The sequence below is a fragment of the Octodon degus genome, unplaced genomic scaffold (genome assembly GCF_000260255.1).
Source record: "Octodon degus isolate 3935 unplaced genomic scaffold, OctDeg1.0 scaffold00130, whole genome shotgun sequence".
Taxonomy (NCBI): domain Eukaryota; kingdom Metazoa; phylum Chordata; class Mammalia; order Rodentia; family Octodontidae; genus Octodon; species Octodon degus.
In genome coordinates this window covers 5,752,772-5,762,910 of record NW_004524706.1, presented here as the reverse complement: position 1 = coordinate 5,762,910, position 10,139 = coordinate 5,752,772, and positions in this window count along the sequence as shown.

Genomic DNA, 10,139 nt, shown 5'->3' with positions numbered 1-10,139 from the left:
TTGTTTGGTTTGGTTTGTTTTTGGTATCTTTGTGACTGCCTTTTACTCTGTGGTCCCGGCTGGCATTGAATTCACGTATGTAGCTAAGGTTGGCCTCAGATTTTCGGAGATCCTCCTGCCTCAGGCTCTAGAGTGCTGGGATCACGTACCTGCACCACCAGAGCCACCTCCTTTCCATTTTTTACGGAGTAAATTCCAAGTTGGGAGCTCAGAGAATTTTGTAATATACTGTACCCAGGGCACAGAAGATGTCAAAGCTATGTCTGGCTCTGCCACTCACTGTGTGTGTGACTTTGTGCAGATGTCTTGGCCTTAATAAGAATTGTTTTCCTCCCTATAAAATAAGGACAATCAGGGGCTGGAGAGATGGCTCAGTGGTCTAAAGCACCTACTTGAAACAAGCTTGGCAAAGCACAGGGACCGCGGTTCAATCCCCCAGCACCACATGCCAGCCAGCCCCGCCCCCTGGTGGGCTGAGCTGGCCACACACACACACAATAAATAAATGTAATAAATAAAAATAAATAAATAATTTTAAAAAATTATAAAAAAAATAAGGACAATCATAGTATGCATGTCTTGTCATATAGGGCAATGTGTTAAGTCACATCTGTAAGCCGCATAGATGGGAATCACTTAATGTCAGTACCAATTTTATTTTACTGTTTTTGGCATTGGAGATTGAACTCAGACCTTCACACTGAGCTACATATCTAGCTCTTTTTCCTTTATTTTTGAGAGAGGATCTTGCTAAATTGCCCAGGTTAGACTCAAACTTGGAATCCACCTATCACAGTCTCCCTTACAGGTGTGAGCCCCGTGCCTGCTTTAATGGCAGTAGTTTTTAAGTTCTGAGTGCTGCTGGGAAAACTCTGCACATGCTAAAGAGTGAGTTAAGACCTATATCTCTCACCATGTATGAAAAATCAAAATGGCTCAAAGATCTAAATATTGCAAAAAAAAAAAAAAAATCTCCTGAAAGGTAAAACTCTTCAAGACACAGGCATAGGCAAGGATTTTCTAAATAAAACCTCAGTTATGCAAGAATTAGCATCAAGAGTCAACAAAACAGATTATGTCAAGCAAAAAACCCCTGCACAGCAAGGTGAAGAGATAGCTTACAGAATGGGGGGAAATTTGCCAGCTACTCCTCAGAGAATATATAAAGAAGGTTTTTTGTTTGTTTGTTTGTTTGTTTGTGGAACTGGGGATTGAACTCAGGCCCTTGCGTTTGCCAGGCAAGTACTTATTCCAGTGAGCCATCTCCCGGGCCCCAAGAACTTAAAAAAAAAAAATCCAAATAGAGGCTGGGGAGATAGCATGGTGGTCTAAGCACCTGCCTGGCAAGCACAAGGTCCTGGGTTCAATCCCCAGCACTGCATGCTATGTACCAAATAAATAAAGATTTAAAAAAATAAAATAAAAATAAAAGATCCGAATAAAAAGTGACAACTGAAATGAAGTAGACACTTCTCAAAAGTACAAATGGGCAATAAATATACAAAACAATGTTTAACATATTTTTTTTTCCAGAACTGGGGATTGAATTCAAGACCTTGCACTTGCCAAGAAGTGCTTATTCTACTGAGCCATCTCCCCAGCCCCAATATTTCTCATTAGAGAAATGCAAATTAAAACAGCAGGAGGGGGCTGGCCAAATAGCTCAGTGGACTAAAGCACCTGCTTAGGCAGGGTGCAGTTCAATCCGGGGCCTACTGGCCCCACCTCCAGAGTGTACTGATGCAACGATTGAGATTGGGCGATGTGCAGTGCCTGTAATCCCAGCCCTTGGGAGGCTGAAAACAGGAGAGAATCACTCCAAGTCCTGTCTACACAGTGAGACCCTGTACTAAATACATTAAAAAAAAAAAATGAGGGTCCATCTTATGGAAAGAATGGTTATCATGGAGAAATCAGATCATAACAAATGCTGGTGTGGCTACAGGATAAACAGCGTTTTCATTGTTGGGTGGTGGCAGGAGCCGGGACATAGCTCAGCAGCATAGCGCAAGGTCCTGAGTTCAATCCCTGGTACCACAAAAAACAACAAACCACCATTATTGGTGGCAATATAAACCAGTACAACCATTATGTAAATCAGAATGGAGATTTATTTCTGAAGAAACTAAAACTAGAAATTCTATTCAACCCAGCTACTTCCCTTCTAAGTATCTTCCCAAAGAATTAAAGACATCATATTAGGTACACACATTCCACTGACAGATGAATGAATAAAGAAAATGTGATGTTTATACAGAGCAGTACTCTCATAAAGAATAAATTTAAGTCATTTGTAGAAATAAAACAGACAAGTTTAAATCTCTCTCTCTCTCTCTCTCTCTCTCTCTCTCTCTCTCTCCCCAACCAGTGTGAACATCTTTATGCCCTCATCTTCTCAGACCTGCAGTCTTTTAGAGACCAAACGCCATGCCTTCAATTTTTCTTTTTCTTTTTTTTTTTTCTTTTTTTTTTGCAGAACCAGGGATTGAACTCAGGCCCTTGCACTTGCCAGGGAAGCGCTTATTCTACTGAGCCATCTCCCCTTCCCCAATGCCTTCAGTTAAGTTGCAGAGTTCTGATGGAGAGATATTTGAAGTTGATGTTGAAATTGCCAAACAATCTGTGACAATCAAGATCATTTAGAAGATTTGGGAATGTATGATGAAGGACGTGATGACCCAGTTTCTCTACCAAATGGTAATGCAGCAATATTTAAAAAAGGGCATTCAGTGGTGTACCCGCCACAAGGATGACTCTTCTCCTCCTGAAGATGATGAGAACAAAGAAAATCAAACAGATGACATCCCTGTTTGGGACCAAGAATTCCTGAAAGTTGACCAAGGAACCCTTTTGAACTTATTCTGGCAGCAAATTACCTAGACATCAAAGGTTTGCTTGATGTTACATGCAAGAATGTTGCCAATATGATCAAAGGGAAAACTGAAGAGATTCACAAGACTTTTAATATCAAAAATGACTTTACTGAAGAGGAGGAAGCCCAGGTAGGCAAGGAGAACCAGTGGTGTGAAGAGAATGAAATGTTGTGCCTGGCACTGTAACACTGTAAAGATTGTTCCCGATACTAGCTGCACTGCTCTGTTTATAATTGTTGATATTAGACAAACAATACACAAATGCAGCAGCAAAACAATGGTATGAGCATAATATTGTCCTCATTGCATGTGTAGTTTGAGTTACAGATTCCAACAATGGCTGAATATCTTCTAGTCTGAGCAAAAGTTGTTCGTTTTCTTTACTCTAAATAAAACTGAACTGTGGGTTCTCTGTAAAAAGTGGACATTTTGAGCTTTTTCTCTTTTTGTGAAGTGCTTTCTTTCTTTCTTTCTTTTTTCTTTTCTTTTTTCTTTTTTTTTTGTGGAACTGGGGATTGAACTCAGGCTCTTGTGCTTGCCAGGGAAGCACTTATTCCACTGAGCCATCTCCCTGGCTCTTGTGAAGTGATTTCTGCATAGGTTATTGTCCAGTTAACTTTAGTGAGCTTTTCAAAGTTGACATTGTAAATAAAACAACTTGCAAAAGTTTTCTGCAATAGAATTAACAAAGTATTATTTCTATTCAGAAGTTGGAAACTGGGAAGAGGCTATTTGAAGTAACTGTTTCAAGTGGGGCTGTTTAGAATGTCTTCCAGCCTTCTAGAGTCAAGCAGTATCACTGGTGTAGATTAGCCCATATGTAGCAGGACTCCCTTAATTGGACCTGAGGACTTGTTTGATTTGTTTTTAAATTTTTAATCTTCTCATCTTTGAATATGTTACCTAGAGACTCAGTAACTACTCTTTGTGGTTTGGGGGAGAAATGTAACTAGGCAGTTTGCTAGCTTTTCAATTAAAGACAATAATTTTTTTTTAAAGATGCCTTATGAAGGAGTGCCAACTCCCCATGGAGAATGTGTCATATGTGCTGCAAAAAGTTTGTTTATGGGGCCAGGGAGATGGCTCAGTAGAATAAGCACTTGCCTGGCAAGTGCAAGGGCCTGAGTTCAATCCCTGGTTCTGGAAAAAAAAAAAAAAAAAGTTTATTTATTGAGATAGGGTCTCCCCATGCAGTTTAGGCTGGTCTTGTGCTCACTTTGTAGCCCAGGCTGGCCTTGAACTCATAGTGGTCCTCCAGTCTCAACCTCTGGAGTGCTAGGGTTACAAACATGTGCCATCATGCCCAGTTCCCAATACATGTTTTAAAAAATAAAGTTCTGAGTCCTTCAGACCTCCACAGGAATGGCTGACAGGATACATGTTGAAGGCAGTACAGGTTAGGGCCATGAACCTGAAGGGGTGTTCTGATCCCAGCTGCCACCAGATATGGCAAAGTTTGCTTTGCTGGGCCATGGTCTTGCCATCTGTGAAATGAGGTAATAATAATGTGCCCACAGGATTGTTGTGAGAATTAAATAATATGCTTAAAGTGCTTAGCTGCAGCCAGGCGTGGAGGCCCACACCTGTAATCGCCATACTCAGAATGCTGAGGTGGGAGGATCACTGGGAGTTTGAGGCCAGCCTGCATTACAAAGTGAGACCCTGTATAAAAAAATATATATAGGGGCCGGGGAGATGGCTCAGTGGAATAAGTGCTTCCCTGGCAAGCACAAAGGTCTGAGTTCAATCCTTTGAGTTCAATATTATGTATATATATAATTTTAAAATAAATTTTAAAGTGCTTAGCTGGGCATGGTGGTGCACACCTGTAATCCCAGTACTTGGGAGGCTGAGGCAGGAGAATCACTGTGAGTTTGAGGCCAGCGTAGACTAACGGTGAGTTGAAGACCAGTCTTAGCTGCATAATAAGACCCTATCCAATAAGTAAATAGATAAGTGTTCAATATGGTGTTCACTATTAGTAGTTCACATTAGCTTGGAGCTTCACTGTTATTTTTGTTATTGCCACACCCACATCTAAGTCTATTGAAAGAGTTAGATCCAGAAATTCATCCCAGAGACATTTGGCTTCTTCTCTACTACATGAAGCCAACTTTCAGCACGTTTTGCAAGGATGTCCTCTTCTTGTGACAGTGGTCACCTTTCTAGCTGAGGTGCTCTGGGAAAACCCTCTCCTCTGCTGACAGAGGTGCCACTCCTGCCAACCAGTGGGCATGAAAGAGCTGACAGTAACTGAGATCTAGCACGTGAAGTTCTCTCCTGTCTGTGTTGAAGCCTTCCCCAAGGAGGGGCACATGATGTATGAACAAAGTTCCATTTTGTGTGCCACTTATCATTGGAAAACAAACTTCTTCATGATTTGACCTGGGCCAATCTTTTCAGATGCATGTCAGTTAAGAAGCTCTGTGGGGGGCCAGCCAGAAAGCTCAATGGACTAAAGGGCAGCAACTGGTGTTTGATCCCCTGCCAGACAGTACAGTGCTGGTCTGCCCCCAGGTCATACTGAGACCTCAATTTACACTGGGCATGGTGGTGCTCACCTGTAATCACAGTGCTTGGGAGGCTGAAAACAGGAGAATCACTACGAGTCCATCTGTGTAGTGAGACCCTGTAGACCCTGTACTAAATACATCTAAAGAAAATCTCTGTGGGACAGCATGGTAGCATGCACCTGTAATCCTAGCAATGGGGAGGTTGACACAAGAGAATCACAAGTTCAAAATCAACCTGGTTTATATCAGGCTTATATATTAAGTACTCTGTCTAAAAAAAAAAGTAAAAAAAAATTTAAATCCACGGTGTTGCAGTCTTGTAATTCCAGCACTTTGGAAGACTAAGGCAGGAAGGTTACAAGTTTGAGCTCAGCCTGGGCAATTTAGCAGCTAAGCAAGACTTAGTTGCTCCAAATAAAAAACTTAAATGAGGGCTGAGAATGTAGGTCACTGCAAAGCCCTTGGGTTTAATCCCTGGCACCAGAAAAAAGAAAGGGGGAAGAAAACACCCAGTATGCACAATGACCAGCTGGCAACCCCAGGCAATTCTCCTAAAGAATCTTGAGTGACTAGTAGAAAATCCAGCTCTGCGCACTGGATTGGGAACCTGGTTGTCAGCCCTGGATTGAAATTACACATGTACCATCTATTGACTTGTAATTTGGAGCCATATTGTCAACATCTCTGATCCTTATGTTCTTCTTTATAAAATAACAAGCCTGGTGTGATGGCTCACACTTCTAATCCCAGGACTCAGGAAGCTGAGTCAGGAGGATTGCTGTGAATTGAAGGCCAGCTTGGGATTCATAAACAAGTTCAAGGCCAGCCTGAACTACACAGAGGGACCCTGTCTCAAAACAAAACAAAACACAGAATAAGCGCTTGCCTGGTAAGCAAAAGAGCCTGAGTTCAATCCCCGGTTCCACCAAAAAATCAAAACAAAACAAAACAAAAACTCTCAAAACTACAAAAACATAAATAAATAAGGGTGGGGGGAGTGGACCAAGGGCCAGGGAGATAGCTTAGTGGCATAAGTGCCTGGCAAGTACAAGGTCCCAAGTTTGATCCCTGATACAAAAATAAATAAATAAAATTTAAAAATAAAAAAATAAACTGCAAAAAAAAATTCTAAGAAGGGGGCTAGGGAGATAGCTTGACAGTCTAAGTGCCTGCCTGGCAAGCACAAGGACCTGGAGTTCGATCCCTGCCACCACATGCCATGCCAGCCACCAAAACCAGGCATGGTGGCACACACCTGTAATCCCAGTGCTGGGATTAAATAAATAAATACAAATTTTTTAAATCTATGAAATAACAGGAACCACCTCATGTATTTTAGTTTTTTTTTTTTTTTTTTTTTTTCAAAGACTAAAGCAGGGGCTGGGGAGATGGCTCAGTAGAATAAGCGCTTGCCTGGCAAGCCCAAGTGTCTGAGTTCAATCCCCGGTTCCGCAAAAAAAAAAAAAAAATTAAAAAAACTAAAGCAGACAGTGACCAATCTAAGGATGATACCTTGTACCCAGGTAGCATTTTATCATGTTTTTTCTCCTTCTGTCCCCCATCACTCCCATTCTCTGGGAAAGTTGCCCATATCATTCCACCCTCCCCATCCACGAACTCATTGCCAGGTTTGGGATGACAAGGGAAATTTCTGAGCAATTTGAAAGAGGGTGTCTGCTAAGCCTTGAGGCCTGGGAGGATTCTAGGGCTCACAATGGTAAGAGTGAGCAATACAGCCAGAGAAGAAGAAGGAAGGCTATTTTCTCAGTAGGAGGGACTTGCGGTCACAGGCAGCAGGGCGTGATTCAGCACCAGCTGAGAGAGCGCCGGCAATAGTGACGCAGGGACTCCTTTTGAAAATTCTCACAAAAGTGAACCCTGAGCATGAGGTAGGAAAGTGTGGGGGGGACCTCTTGGATTCAGAAGGAACAACTAGATCCTTACCCAAGGCCCTTCACCCAGTACTTGGTCTCTGCTTCCAGCCCCAGCTCAAACACACCTGTTTCCCCGGGCGGGGGAGAAGACAGATGGGGAACAGGGAGTCCATGTGGCTGATCCCTCAGCTCCCTGGGGCATGTCTTCCTGGGCCAATGGAAATAAAATGAGCAGGCGAATGTGAACCTACTGGGGAGCTGGAAATGGAGAGAGGAAAGGACCTGGCCTCTCCTATCCTAGGCCAGTCTCCCTCTCTCAGGCTGGCCCTAGTCAAATGTCATGTCCCTGCATGACCTGGGCTGGGGGTCCTGTAAAACTGTCAGACAACTTGCAGAGAATGGGCCCACCACAGGCTAGCTGTTCTCTCCCTGGACTTCAAATAAAAGGTTCCTGTGGTCCACAGAGGAAGGGAGGTGTCATTCTTCACTCATTCATTCACTGATTCATTCATTCATCCATCAGCTATTCATTATACGGAGCAGGTACTGGGAATGCAGTAGTGACCTGAGAGGAAGTAATCCTTGTCCTCATGTGGGGACCCAGGCTGGCCTTCTGATCTTTCTTTCTTTCTTTCTTTCTTTCTTTCTTTCTTTCTTTCTTTCTTTCTTTCTTTCTTTCTTTTTTAAATTGGTGGTGGAGACGGGGAGATAGCTCAGTAGAATAAGCACTTCCCTGGCAAGTGCAAGGGCCTGAGTTCAATACCCGGTTCCACAAACAAAATAAAAAATGAAAAATAAATTGGTGGTGCTGGGGATTGAACCCAGGACCTTCTGTATGCAAGGCAAGAGTTCTACCACTGAGCCACAGTCACAGCCCACCCTCCTCACCTTCTGTGACCTCCAGACTCCCACATCCAAGCCACAGAACCTCAATACTTGACCAGGAAAAGGGCAGTGGAGATGTACAGCAAACCTATTGTGTGTACTCATCCAGTACGACAACAGTACAAGACAGAGTCAGCTACTCTCATCAGATGAGCTAGAGGCCTGCAGAAGTTAAGCTACTACCGCTTAGTTTTGGCTAAAGGGGCTTTGACATTTGACAGACTGAATCCCAGTTCTGCCATTTCTAGCTGTGTTGCTTTTGACAAGTTGCTTAATCTCTTGTGCCTCCATGTTCTCATCTTTAAAATGAGGATAAGTGTTGCATGCATGTATGTCTGGTAATTTAAACAACTTCTTTGAAAATAACATTATGCAAAAAAGAGCCATTGTTGAATTCCTATTATTTTGTTTAGTGAAATTCTGTATTATTTCTAATTTTGTTTACCATTTTGTATTCTCTTTAAAAAATAATAAATAAAATAAGGATAAACATACATATTTAATAAAGTTATTGGATAATTAAGTGCATTAAAATGTATTGTGTTTACTACTGGTGCAAAGTAAGAACTTGGGAGATACTGGCTCTAATTAAGGGTATATTATTCAGCAAATATTCAAACCATAAGTAGAACTATCTTTTATCCAACACCCTGACTGCTCATTTACAACCCCTTCCCTTGTGAAGCTCCTCAACTCTGCCCTCCTCTCACCCAGAGCAGACACCCCTTTTGCTGTGCACTCCACCTAAGAAAAGCACATTCTCTTCCCTGCATGCCCTGGGCTGGGGGTCCTATAAAACTGTCAGACAACTTGCAGAGAATGGGCCCACCACAGGCTGGCTGTTCTCTCCCTGGACTTCAAATAGCAGGTTCCTGTGGTCCATAGGGGAAGGGAGGTGGCATTCTTCACTCATTCATTCACTGATTCATTCATTCATCCATCAACTATTCATTATATGGAGTAGGTACTGGGAATGCAGTAGTGACCTGAAAGGAAGTAATCCCTGCCCTCACTTACAGTTTAGGCATCAATAGCAATAAATAAGCAACCAACTCTGAAAGGAAACCTGCCCTGGAGGGTGATGTGGGGACCCAGGAACAGGCACATAGGGGGTGCAGCTGGGAGCTGTTAGTTCTTGCAGTGGGAGTTTGGCAAGTCATATCCTGAGGTGTGGAGTCCTCTCTGTGATCCCTCTGAATCTCTAGAGATGTTCAGATTATTTCCATTTTGTTGACTCTTGTTTTGCAAACAACACAGCAGAAGCTCCCCTACCCCCAGTCCCATCCCGTTGCCACTCAGGCCAAGGCTATTTATTCCTAGTGACGAGTCTGTGGATGGAGGGGGTGGCCCCAAGGCTCCAGAGGCGCGCCAGTCTTCCCTGCCAGGCACAGCTAGAGGGTTAGAAACTGAAGTCCCCCCACCCCCATAGCATCCCACCCACACTTTCACACCCTTCCCGAGAAGCCCAAAGGGCATGGAGTCAGGGATTAGGGCCTCCCTAGGTCTCAAAGGTCAGAACTATTCTTGGGCACCATGGAAACAGAGGCAGCACTCTTCAGCGCCAGGATGCAGTTAGAGGTGGCAAGACAGCGGTTAAAAAGGTTTTTGCCATTCAGAATTAGGAAGCAAAGCCCTTTGAAGGTCAAGGCCCCATGTGTGTGGGGGAAGCAGGATCCTCTCTTCACCCCAAGTTTCCAGAAAACACCTTACTCCCCACCGACAGGTCCATGACAGCAGAGCCAACCATTCCTTTGCCTAAGGCCTCCTTCACTAACTCAGGTTTAGTGGAACCCCGGGAAGCAAATGGTGCGAGGGGGGCAGGAGGACACTGGATCCGCAGATGCAACCTGGCCCGCTGGGTCTTGCACCCGCTGCAGCCGGGGCGTGGGGGCGCAGAGAGGGAGAGCGAGGATACTAAGGCCGCAGGGAGGGGGCGGGACGGGGTCTGGCCGCAGCGAAGGTGGGAGAGCCAGGTTCCGCGGGGCGGGCTGGAG